We start from the raw sequence: 14,391 nt of genomic DNA, 5'->3' as shown, positions 1-14,391 counted from the left end.
ACCCCTAGTTACACATTAAAAACACAACAATGTCGTTAATCCTCTTGTGTGTTTGTACTTAACATAAAAAACTAAAAAAATAAATATTTTCCTCAACAGTTTTTTTAATTTTGTTTTTTTAAAAAACGTGGTATCGTAAGAAGCGAGGAAATTATATAACACAATACGTAAACCAGCACAGTAGATAATCTTATTTGTGATATAAAGATTAGTGTGTGTGGAAACAAACAAACCATTGTGTTATATCTATCATTTCCTTAAACGTTTCCACAATTGTCGATCAATCAACAACAGATTTGACACAGTGAAAGAGGGTGACACGAAAATCGTTATGAAAGAGGATTTTGACCCCCATCTAATTTCATATTGATAGAAATTTCGAAAACAGCATGTCTTTCTTTTCATTATTGGTAACTGTACGTATTTTATTGAGCTTTTAATGTTTATCAAGTTAAGGGGGAAAACAACAGAAACACGTTTTTCTATCCTCTGTTAAAATGAGTTGTTATTTCACCCGTCCAATAGACGGGTACTCCAACTAATATTATAAGCTTCTACTGATGAGGCGTGATCCGTAATTGCGTAGTTTGTATGTGAGGTGCTACGTAATAATAACACTGATAATAACTTGGTAAATGTTATTGTGATACCAAATCATGCAAGATAAGAGTCAACAATGAAATATATAGTTGGACAATACCTTTATTAAAGGATAATCGCACAGTTTAATTGGTGACAATTTCAAATCTGTTTTTAACTGAAAGGTCAGTTCTGGATAAATCCATGAATTTTGAGCCAATAGCACTTAAAATGCTGAAATAATAAAACCTGGTGTCTGGTTAACCATTAGTTTCCGGTCGTAAGTCAATTAAATGTAATGTTCATTAAAGTGTTATTATGTCTTTAGAAACCCCAGTGGCATTTACAATACCAGAATCAGAGGTTCGATACCTGTAGTGGACAGAGCACATTACCTTGTGCTTAACTTCAAACAAGCACTCAAAATCTCTTAAGACGTGATCGTTTCTGGTGTTTAGATGTGATAATTTATAAATGATTAATATTTTTTAGAGACACGAGAGAAATGTAGGACTGTTTTATATACCGATGTTTCAGTAATTTAAAAACAACCACGTATTTGAATATATATCTCATTTATTTTAATGATTCTTTTATCAACAGCTTTGATTAAATTATCAATAAATCCAGTGTCCTGTTTAGAGTGAATGACTCGGGGTAATATTTACTATGAAGTGTATACAATTGAAAGACATAAATCATAAACCATTTTAGTTTTCAATACCTTTGAAGCTTCAGAGGGCGGTGATAACATTCACGTCCATTTCGTTGAGAATAAATGGAATTTGGAGCTATAAGTATCCAAGTTAATTTTAATTTATGTATATACTTGGATCAATATTGCTTTACCATTAAATAAATTATTCGAAATCGTGACAATGGTCCGACATGGTCAGATGGTTAAGGCACTCGACTCGTAATTTGAGGGTTGCAGGTTCAAAACCCTGTCACACCAAAGATGCCATTTTAGCCATGGGGGAGTTATAATGTGACGCTCAATACCACTATTCTTTGGTATAAAAGTAGCCCAAGGATTGTCGGTGAATCGTGATGACTTCCCTCTAGTTTTACACTGCTAAATTAAGTACGGCTGGCGCAGATAGCCCTTGTGTAGCTTTTGCGCGAAATTCAAAAAACAAACCACCCGAATCATGATATGTTTTTTAAAGATCTTTAAAGAGATCCATGAGCAGCGATGCTCGTTTTCTCAAGTTTTAATAATTTAAGTGAAATTTAGTGGATATTAATCGTTATTGTTTGTTTGTTTGTTTTGAATTTTGCCAAAAGCTGTCTGCGCTAATATAACAGTGTAAGACTAGAGGGAAGGCAGCTTGTCATCATCGCCCACCGCCAAGTCTTGGGCTACTCTTTAACCAAAGAATAGTGGGATTGATCGTAACATTATAAAGCCCTTCCCTCACGGCTGAAAGGGTGAGCATGTTTGGTGCCACGGGGATTCGAACCTACGATCCTCAGATTACAAGTCGAGTGCTTTAATCACCTGGCCATTTCCGGCCTTAACAGTTATTTAAAATAGAAATAAAAATCTACATATAGAGTGATAAAGATTTAAAATTTTAAAAAAAGCTAAACAACCTTTACCGACATGTAGTGAAGGACATGTTGCCTAAATAGTATCTTTATTTCTCCAGAGTTATTTTATTCCTTACTCAACTCTAGTGACACAGCGGGAAGTCCGTACTAATTACGCTAGAAACCTAGTTTCGATACCCGTGTTGGCCACTGCACAACTAGCCCGTTGTATAGCTTTGTGCTTGACTACAAACAAATTTTTATATTTTACTTTGCAATGATTCGTTGATATTTTACAATTATCAGTTGCTTTCAAATGTATTTTTTGTATACATAATGACTATGTATTTTACCGAAGTGTTCTTAAAGCTTGTTTGAAAGGGCAGATTAAAAAGTCCGTATTCGCGATAAATATTACATGTCATACATTCTTTCGTGTATTTTACCCCCAACAAAGGTTTTTTGTTTGGTTTGAATTTCGCGCAAAGTCACAGGAGTACTACCTGCGCCAGTCGTCCCCTAATTTGGCAGTGATAGACTGGGGTGTGTGTGTGTGTGTGTTTCTATAGCAAAGCCACAATTGGCTATCTGCTGAGCCCACCAAGGTGAATCGAACCCCTGATTTTAGCGTTGTAAATCAGGGGGACATACCGCTGTACCAGTGGGGGGCTAGACTAGAGGGAAGTCGGCACCACCCACCGCCAACTTTTTTACCAATTAATGAATAATAGAATTGACCCTCAGATTACGATTCGAACGCCCTAACCACCAAACCATGCCAGGCCTCTCCACAATTGAAACAGGTTACCATAATTAAAGGTCTTATGGTTTTAACAGTACTACATTTTCAAATATTATATATAATTCATAAGCACAGGATAAGTAACGTGATTAATCTTCAATACATGATTGAAAGTAATCAAGTTTTTTAATTAATACTCTGGCCAAACTGTGATACTTTACATTATCAAGTAACGAGTATTTACCCTTGGATTAAGTTTTATTTATGAACATGTATGTACGGGATGGTGGATAAGACATTGAATACGGTTTTCACCAGTTAACACTAGCGTGTTTTAAAACGTAATAAGGTTCTCAACTGAAAGTTGTCAGTCATAAGTATCTCTTCTGGAGGTGAATTTACCTATAAGATTAGGCACAATGGATTCCCAAGATAGAGTAAAATGTCCCCCCATCTAATTCACAACAACTACAATTTATAATAAATTCTACATTAATATTTGAAAAATCAACATTTAAATGTTCCAGTGCAGTGCGCAAGTTATGGATTATTTAATATATAAGGTAAAATAGCATGGGTACTAGTGCAGAATAAGACAGCCCCATGAACATTCCAGCTAATATAAAGTCAATCATGCTATGCGCGGTATTAGCGTCTTTTTTATAGTACTTTCCGTCAGCTTCTTCTGTTTTGCTACATACTTCTGTTAGCTATACAGTTAAGGGATTAAAATGTTATTGAGTGCCATAGTCAAAGCGTTCGTCCAGTAGTTATCCATCTTTAGAGAGTGCGCCTGAGTTTCTTTACGAAATGTTTTAGAAATTGATTCAGCCATCCATTCTCAACATTTTGTGACACCAAACAGACAAATGGACAACTCTGATTTATATACATACGTACATTAATGTAATTCTCGTTCATCGCACGTGGAAGCTGTGCAGGCCTCAGGAGGTGATATACAGTCACGTGAAAAAGTTAAGACACCCTATGAAAGCCTGTGTATTTTTTGTAACATATTTGGATATATAGATATTTAATCTCAATTTCAACAATATTGAGAGATATATAGGAATATAACTAAATAAGTAAAATTGAAGAAAAGACTTTCCAAGATCTTCTATGAATGTAATTCTACAAAAATGCATATTCTAACTGAGGAAAAAGTTAGGACACCCTACCGCCTAATACCCCTTTGGTTGAAATAACTGCAGTGAGACGCTTCTTGTTGCCATCTACCAGTCTCTGACATCGGTCTGAAGAAAGTTTGCCCCATTTCTCAATGCAGAATTCTTTCAGCTGTGAGATGTTTGAGGGGTTTCTTGCATGTACAACCCGTTTGAAGTCACCCCACAGCATCTCAATGGGATTAAGGTCTGGGCTTTGACTTGACCATTCCTCTCCATTTCTTAGTTTTCAGCCAGTCCTTGGTGGATTTACTGGTATGGTTTGGGTCACTGTCGTGTTGCAGGGTCCAGTTCCCCTTCAGCTTTAATTTTCATACAGATGGTCTCACATGATCCTTAAGCACCCTCTGATACACAGAAGAATTCATGGTGGATTCTATGATTGTGAGCTGTCCAGGTCCTGCTGCAGCAAAGCAGCCCCAAACCATGGCACTTCCACCTCCATGCTTTACAGTTGGTATGAGGTTCTTTTCCTGGAATGCTGTATTTGGTTTACGCCAAACATATCCTCTGTTCTGGTGTCCAAATAATTCAATTTTGGACTCATGTGTCCAAAAAACATTATTCCAGAAGTCCTGGTCTTTGTCTACATTCTCTCTGGCAAACTTCAGTCTGGCCTTGATGTTTCTCTTAGAGAGCAAAGGTTTCCTCCTTGTACACCTCCCATGCAAGTTAAACTTGTGCAGTCTCTTTCTGATTGTAGAGGCATGCACTTTCACATCAACAGTAGCCAGAGCCTGCTGTAGGTCCCGTGATGATATGTTACGGTGTTTGGAGACCTCTTTTAGCATATTGCGGTCTGCTCTCGGGGCGAACTTGCTTGGACGATCAGACCTGGGCATGTTGTCAGTTGTTTGGAAAAACCTCCACTTGTTGACTATTTTCTGGACAGTGGAATGGCTGATTTCAAAACCTTTTGGGATCTTTTTTAAATCCCTTACCAGACTCAAATGCTGCTCAAATTTTCTTTCTGAAGACCTCAGACAGCTCTTTTGTTCTCACCATGGTGCTCACTCTCACTTCAACAGTCAGGAGTAAACCAAACTAAATGTTTGAGGTTTAAGTAGGGCAAGCCTCATTCAAAATGCTGAGTAACGATCTTCTAATCATGTGCACCTGGTGTGATACACCTGTGTGTGAGTTGAGCCATTTTAAGTGGGAATAAATGTGGGGGTGTCCTGACTTTTTCCTCAGTTAGAATATGCATTATTTGTAGAATTACATTTACAGAAGATCTTGAAAAGTCTTTTCTTCAGTTTTAGTTGTTTAGTTATATTCCTATAATCTCTCGGTATTGTTAAAATTGATATTAAATATCTATATATCCAAAAATGTTGCAAAAATACACATCCTTTATAGGGTGTTCTAACTTTTTCACATGACTGTAGATGCCAGTTACAAACAATGATCCTCTGCTCTATGAATCCTCACAGGTTCCCAAGGCTACATGCCAAGTTTGATGGCCATATCGGTTTAGCAGTTCGCCTGCCTGTCATATATGGGGAAATGACCCCAGTGTCACAGTGTTACGTAGATTTGATCCATTATTTTAATTAAGTCTGTGTTTGTTTTGTTATGCACAAAGTAAAACAAAGAGATATCTCTGCTCTACTCGCCACGGGTATCGACACCCAGTTTCTAGTGGTATGAGTTCGCAGACATACTGCTGTACCACTGGGGACATATGCAAACAAATAAACGAAATTATATTTTAGTTTTTTTTTAAGTGAGCCTTTTTTGGTTCAAGATGTGATAATCTGAATTTGAAATCAGTTACTAAGGCCAATTTTGCATTATAATATATAGGGGTAACAGTCGAGTCCAGAAAGTAATGAAATATTTGATTTTTTTAGAGTACTATTGCAAAACTAAGGCATGATACTGTTTTGAAAAAACCTGTAAATCGTTGTATGTTAACGTACTTTTGTATTAGTGTAACGTACTTCCTTATAAAACTGTTAAAACTTATCACTGTATCAACTTTTCGTGTTACAAGTTAAAATTAAAAAGAAACGGCCATTTGTCCTATTACACTGTATAACGTATACAATTGCACCATACATTTTCATGGCCACGTGGCTTGGGATCTCGGCTCGTAATCTGAAGGTCGCAGGCTCGAATCCCTGTCACACCAAACATGCTCACCTTTTCAGCCGTGAGTGCATTATAATGTGACGGTCAGTCCCACTATTTATTCATTGGTAAAAGAACAGCCCAAGAGTTGGCGGTGGGTGGTGATGGCTAGCTCCCTTCCCTTTTATCCTGCGCTGCTAAATTATCCGTCGTGTAGCTTTGCGCGAAATTCAAAAGAAACCCTCCACTGAAACGACATCTATTTCAAATTATCTGAAAGGATTCACCTATAAACTACGTTTTTTGGTAGCTTTTAGTTTTCTGCTAAGCCTCACAACCTATATTTTTAGAGATAGAACATACATTTATTCATTAAGCAGTTGTGTTTCTTTGCGATGATGGAATAGTTTGATGACAGATTTCACTAGTTTTTGTGTTTATAGAGATAGCGTTCAATATCTTAGATGTGAATTTAAGTCCACTAAAAATTCACCTTGCTTTGAAGTTTAAGTGCCTATGGACAGCAATAATTTTAAACTTTCTAACACATGCTACGATAGATTATTCTAGAATGTTTCATCATAAGCAATGAGGTGTATCCCGTATAAAACAATGCACCACAAAGATTTATTTTGATATAGATAAGCTAGTTTTGAAATAAATAATCGTAATAAAATAAACAACAGTTACTAGCCACTTTAAGTTACGTTAAATTAGGTCATTAGATGGGAGCATTTTGACTGTTTCCTTCTCATTACACTAACTCAAAATGAAGAAAAAATATTCACAAGGTGTCGCATAAAGAAAAATATATTAATGGATTTTAAATTTTAATGAATAAATTTTCACGTAAATGAACATGTGTTTAAAGAAACACAGTCTGTTAACATTTCCTGATTATGTCGTTTACTTTAATCAATAAACCACCTGAATTAGGCCAAACATCTCATGAAAAGATATATATTGAATTTATGTCTTTTATTATGTGCATCTTAGAAACGTTTTTTTATCTTCTCCGTCTTTTAGTCCTCGGGCCCAAAAATACAAAATACGTTTTTTTAATAAATTATATGACGACACTCTAGACAGGTTTAGCGTGGGACAGTAGAATTTACAAAATATGACGACACTCTTAGACAGGCTTAGCGTGGGACAGTAGAATTTACAAAATATATGACGACACTCTAGACAGGTTTAGCGTGGGAGAGTAGAATTTACAAAATATGACGACACTCCAGACAGCTTTAGCGTGGGACAGTAGAATTTACAAAATATGACGACACTCCAGACAGGTTTAGCGTGGGACAGTAGAATTTACAAAATATGACGACACTCTAGACAGGCTTAGCGTGGGATAGTAGAATTTACAAAATATGACGACACTCTAGACAGGTTTAGCGTGGGATAGTAGAATTTACAAAATATGACGACACTCCAGACAGGTTTAGCGTGGGATAGTAGAATTTACAAAATATGACGACACTCTAGACAGGTTTAGCGTGAGATAGTAGAATGTACAAAATATGACGACACTCCAGACAGGTTTAGCGTGGGATAGTAGAATTTACAAAATATATGACGACACTCTAGACAGGCTTAGCGTGGGACAGTAGAATTTACAAAATATGACGACACTCTAGACAGGTTTAGCGTGGGACAGTAGAATTTACAAAATATGACGACACTCCAGACAGGTTTAGCGTGGGACAGTAGAATGTACAAAATATGACGACACTCTAGACAGGTTTAGCGTGGGATAGTAGAATTTACAAAACATGACACTCTAGACAGGTTTAGCGTGGGATAGTAGAATTTACAAAATATGACGACACTCCAGACAGGTTTAGCGTGGGACAGTAGAATTTACAAAATATATGACGACACTCTAGACAGGCTTAGCGTGGGACAGTAGTATTTACAAAATATGACGACACTCTAGACAGGCTTAGCGTGGGACAGTAGAATGTACAAAATATGACGACACTCCAGACAGGTTTAGCGTGGGACAGTAGAATGTACAAAATATGACGACACTCTAGACAGGTTTAGCGTGGGATAGTAGAATTTACAAAATATGACGACACTCTAGACAGGTTTAGCGTGGGAGAGTAGAATTTACAAAATATGACGACACCCAGACAGGTTTAGCGTGGGACAGTAGAATTTACAAAATATGACGACACCCAGACAGGTTTAGCGTGGGATAGTAGAATTTACAAAATATGACGACACTCTAGACAGGCTTAGCGTGGGATAGTAGAATTTACAAAATATGACGACACTCTAGACAGGTTTAGCGTGAGATAGTAGAATGTACAAAATATGACGACACCCAGACAGGTTTAGCGTGGGACAGTAGAATGTACAAAATATGACGACACCCAGACAGGTTTAGCGTGGGACAGTAGAATTTACAGTAGAAAAATATATGACGACACTCTAGACAGGTTTAGCGTGGGACAGTAGTATTTACAAAATATGACGACACTCTAGACAGGCTTAGCGTGGGACAGTAGAATGTACAAAATATGACGACACTCCAGACAGGTTTAGCGTGGGACAGTAGAATGTACAAAATATGACGACACTCTAGACAGGTTTAGCGTGGGATAGTAGAATTTACAAAACATGACGACACTCTAGACGGGTTTAGCGTGGGATAGTAGAATTTACAAAATATGACGACACTCCAGACAGGTTTAGCGTGGGATAGTAGAATTTACAAAATATGACGACACTCCAGACAGGTTTAGCGTGGGACAGTAGAATGTACAAAATATGACGACACTCCAGACAGGTTTAGCGTGGGATAGTAGAATTTACAAAATATGACGACACTCCAGACAGGTTTAGCGTGGGATGGTAGAATTTACAAAATATGACGACACTCTAGACAGGTTTAGCGTGGGATAGTAGAATTTACAAAACATGACGACACTCTAGACAGGCTTAGCGTGGGATAGTAGAATCTACAAAATATGACGACACTCTAGACAGGTTTAGCGTGGGATAGTAGAATTTACAAAATATGACGACACTCTAGACAGGTTTAGCGTGGGATAGTAGAATTGACAAAATATGACGTCACTCTAGACAGGTTTAGCGTGGGATAGTAGAATTTACAAAATATGACGACACTCTAGACAGGTTTAGCGTGGGATAGTAGAATGTACAAAACATGACGACACTCTAGACAGGCTTAGCGTGGGATAGTAGAATTTACAAAATATGACGACACTCTAGACAGGTTTAGCGTGGGATAGTAGAATTTACAAAATATGACGACACTGTAGACAGGTTTAGCGTGGGATAGTAGAATGTACAAAACATGACGACACTCTAGACAGGCTTAGCGTGGGATAGTAGAATCTATAAAATATGACGACACTTTAGACAGGTTTAGCGTTGGATAGTAGAATGTACAAAATATGACGACACTGTAGACAGGTTTAGCGTGGGATAGTAGAATTTACAAAATATGACGACACTCTAGACAGGTTTAGCGTAGGATAGTAGAATGTACAAAATATGACGACACTCTAGACAGGCTTAGCGTGGGATAGTAGAATCTATAAAATATGACGACACTCTAGACAGGCTTAGCGTGGGATAGTAGAATTTACAAAATATGACGACACTCTAGACAGGTTTAGCGTGGGATAGTAGAATGTACAAAATATGACGACACTCTAGACAGGTTTAGCGTGGGACAGTAGAATTTACAAAATATGACGACACTGTAGACAGGTTTAGCGTGGGATAGTAGAATGTACAAAACATGACGACACTCTATACAGGCTTAGCGTGGGATAGTAGAATCTATAAAATATGACGACACTCTAGACAGGCTTAGCGTGGGATAGTATAATTTACAAAATATGACGACACTGTAGACAGGTTTAGCGTGGGATAGTAGAATGTACAAAACATGACGACACTCTAGACAGGCTTAGCGTGGGATAGTAGAATTTACAAAACATGACGACACTCTAGACAGGCTTAGCGTGGGATAGTAGAATCTATAAAATATGACGACACTCTAGACAGGCTTAGCGTGGGATAGTAGAATTTACAAAATATGACGACACTCTAGACAGGTTTAGCGTGGGATAGTAGAATGTACAAAATATGACGACACTCTAGACAGGTTTAGCGTGGGATAGTAGAATTTACAAAATATGACGACACTCTAGACAGGCTTAGCGTGGTATAGTAGAATTTACAAAATATGACGACACTCTAGACAGGTTTAGCGTGAGATATAGAATGTACAAAATATGACGACACCCAGACAGGTTTAGCGTGGGACAGTAGAATGTACAAAATATGACGACACTTTAGACAGGCTTAGCGTGGGACAGAAGAATCTATAAAATATATGACCAGAATTTAGACATGCTTAGCTTGTGAGATGGTGGATTGTGTAAAACACATGACAATTCCAGACAGGCTTAGTGTGGGACGGTGGAATCTGTAAAGTATATGACAACACTTTAGTAGATAGGTTTACCGTGGGATGGTGGAATCTGTAAAGCATATGACAACACTCTAAATAGGCTTAACGTAAGCTGGGAGGATATGAAGACCAATTTATTGCATTCCGTCACCATAAAATCCTGTCCCGCACATTGCAAGCGCACTTGTGTCATAAGAATGACACTTGACCAGAGTGGCCCATGTGCTGGTAATTAGTGCTTTTGACACTTACTTGTTGGATTGTTTTAACTTTCTGCATATCTCAAGAACGGTGATTTTATCACAGTTTGAGATGCAGAGACGAAGCTAGAACCTTCAAACGGATACAGTACTTAGAGACAGAATATCGTCTTCAAAAAACATATCGCTGATAACATATGTATATCTTTGTTGCAGTCGAAGCTACATTAGGTCAGCGATTCGAACCTTAACTACTAGAATCAAGGAGAGTGGGCTTAACAGCCATTTTAATAACTTTGAAATTTACAACCACGTGAGCAGAGACTGTAACGAAAACCCGAACAATGAACACTTAATAATAGACACGACGAAAAATAGTGCATGCTAATAAGAAAAAAGAGCACTCCTTATTGGTAACGTACAATCTAAGTTTACCAATCAACTAGCAAAAGGTGAAAATATCATCCAATAAATGAGTACTTTTGATTAGGTACCCTCCCTCTAGTCTATTAGCAGACAAAGAGGAATGAATAAGTAGCAAAGCTAGGCCATGATTCACTTCGTAGCATTTGAAAATGAAAGGTAATAAACACTGCTGAGTATATTTATTAGTAAATATATCTACGAGGGCTGTTCAAAAAATACGCGGACTGTTTGAATTGCGCGGCTCCAGTTGGTTCCAGGGGAATCCGCTTGGTGTCGCTAGGTTTGCACAGATCAGCTGATTACGACGCCATTTCCGATTGCAGATATCTTTATTTGTGTATTAGTTACGCAGTTTTAAGTGAAGTGCGATTTTTCGTTTGGCGGATTTCAGAATAAATAACCTGAAGGAGCAACGACTTGCTGTGAAATTTTGTGTTAAACTTGGAAAATCTGCGACTGAAACTTTTGCTATGCTTAACATGGCTTACGGTGATGTTGCTATGAATCGTACGGCATGTTTCAAGTGGCATGAAGGTTTTAAGGATGGTCGACATTCCATTGAAGATGATGAGCGTCCTGGACGTCCTTCCACGTCAACTGACGACCCACACGTCGACAAAATCAACACCCTGGTGCTTGCTGAAGAGTGTGGGATATCAGTTGGATCTTGTTACGAGATTTTGACCGAAAAATTGAAGATGCACCGCGTTGCTGCGAAATTTAGCCCTCAGAACTCGTGAGTTTTTGGCCAAACACTCGATCACTGTTCTTCCCCACCCACACCCCCCTACTCACCTGACCTTGCTCCTTGCAATGTTTTCTTGTTTCCCAAACTCAAAAGACCCTTGAAAGGAAGAAGAATAGAGACGATTCCCGAGATTAAGGCAAATGCGACGAAGGAGCTGGAGGACATTACAAAAGAAGCGTACCAGGACTGTTTCAACAAGTGGAAACACCGTTGGGATAAGTGTGTGCGTTGGGGAGGAGAGTACTTTGAAGGAGTCCCAGACCTGTAACTTGTAAATAAAGTACATTTTGTTTTATGACGTCAGTCCGCGTATTTTTTGAACAGCCCTCGTATGTATTAAAGACGTTGTGATTTTTTTTTGTACAAGGAAACTTTGTTATTAATAAACGGAATATAATTATATATATATATAAACGCATTTATAATATGAGTTATAAAAATACATTATAAAAATTGAATTCGGAAAGTAACACGATTTTCTTGTGTTCAGTCTCAGTGTTAGCATTTCCTAACTTGTATTTCTTTCTTGTCAGTATTTACTCCCAGTGTCTTATAAAGGATATTTCAAGATGTGAGTACCACTGTCGGGAAATATTACTGTAAATGAAATTCATTCGGACAAATAAAGAGCATTTACAGTCTAATTTATTTGTATAATAGGTCACGAAACGCCCCAGTAGAAAGACATTTAATGTGGCGGAGTCAGAACCTAAAACATGTTTATCTAAGGAAAATAACTAGCGGTGTCAAGAAACCTAAAATATGTTTACTAATAAATAAATGAGTAGCAGAGTCAAAGAACCTAAAAGATGTTTACCAAATTATAAATAAGTAGTGGAATCAGAACATGAAAGATGTTTACCAAATTATAAATAAGTAGTGGAATCAGAACATGAAAGATGTTTAGCAAATTATAAATAAGTAGTGGAATCAGAACATGAAAGATGTTTACCAAATTATAAATAAGTAGTGGAATCAGAACATGAAAGATGTTTACCAAACGATAAATATGTCGTGAAGTCAGAACATAAACGACGTTTACCAAAGAATAAATAATTAGTGGAGTCAAGGAACCTAATAGATGTTTATCAAAGGATAAATAAGTAGCGGAGTCAAGAAACATAAAAGATGTCTATGAATGGATAAGTAAGTTGCAGAGTAAGAGCCTAAAATATTTAGCAAAAGATAAATAACAAGCGGAATTAGAACCTGAAAGATGTTTACCAAATGACAAATAAGTAGCGGAATCAGAACCTAAATGATGGTTACCAAAGGATATGTAATTTACGGAGTCAAGGAACCTAAAATATGTTTAGCAAAGGATAAATACGTAGCGGAGTCAAAGAATCCAAAAGATACTTACCAAAGGATCACTAAGTAGCGGAGTCAAAGAATCCGAAAAATATTTACAAAAAGATAAATGCCACAGTGATACCATCTCAAAGCTGATTGTAAGCTGACATGTTCACATCTGTCTCTCTTGTTTAAGAACATTTAATAGTCTTTGATACATCTGAGCAATTATTGTCAACGTACTACATGAAAATTGCCCCCCTGTGTGGTAATGTTAAGTTTAATGTATTACAACATTAAATTCCGGTGTTCGATTTCTCGCGGTGGACATAAAATGTACTCCAAACACGGGTTTGCTCGGATGAAGAATGCACTGAGAGCCACTATCTCAGAATTATATCGCATAGCTGATATATACAAAATAAATCGAAAATATAATTCATAATTTTATTTTTAACGTTATAATTGGAACATCTTGATCGCCAATGGAACCTCCTAGTTAAGGAAAATCTAATAATCAAATTTTCTGTGGACCAAAATATTAATGTTGAATATTTGTTACGTTCATATATAAACTTATGTTTAAAATATACATTCTAAACACAACCTGGTGGCTAGGGCACTAGACTTACAATCTGAGGGTTTGAATCCCGTCAACAAACATGCTTGTCCTTTTATCCATTGAGTGTTATAATTTAACAGTCTAATCCAGTTTTTCTTGGTAAAAGTAACCTTAAAGTAGGCAGTGCTTTCTATTATTTTCTATAACTTCTAAATTAAGTTGTTTGAAGTTGAGCACTAACCTACACCATGTGCTATGTGTGCTTTGTTTACTACAGGTATCGAAACCCGATTTTTAGCGTTATAAATCCGCAGTCATACCATTGTGTCGCTTAGGGGTATTGGACGTTTGAAGAGATAATTTTAAACTGTTATAAAGAAAGACGACACATTTTATTTTCATGCCCTTAGAAAATTCGATAAGTTATTCTGATATTATTATTTGTTGGACGCTCAAAAGAAGGTTATTTGTTACTGTTCGATTAGGCGATTTTTTATTGGTATACTGCTGTATAAATTAGGTACTAAAGTTTGAAGAGCTATCGCAGATATCCCCTAAAGTATTTTTGCGTGAAATTTATTGTACAAAGGAATTC

At 37.1% G+C, this 14,391-nt stretch overlaps 1 protein-coding gene across 1 annotated transcript in view; it reads right to left on the bottom strand.

The window, feature by feature from the left end:
* The window catches only part of LOC143226995 (voltage-dependent calcium channel gamma-4 subunit-like), a 43,272-nt gene that overhangs the window by 2,950 nt on the left and 25,931 nt on the right, over positions 1 to 14,391 (bottom strand). The window lies entirely within an intron of this gene.

This window comes from Tachypleus tridentatus, chromosome 9 (genome assembly GCF_004210375.1).
Source record: "Tachypleus tridentatus isolate NWPU-2018 chromosome 9, ASM421037v1, whole genome shotgun sequence".
Classification (NCBI taxonomy): domain Eukaryota; kingdom Metazoa; phylum Arthropoda; class Merostomata; order Xiphosura; family Limulidae; genus Tachypleus; species Tachypleus tridentatus.
Note: the sequence above shows the minus strand (reverse complement) of the source record. Positions and strands in the feature narration are given on the sequence as shown.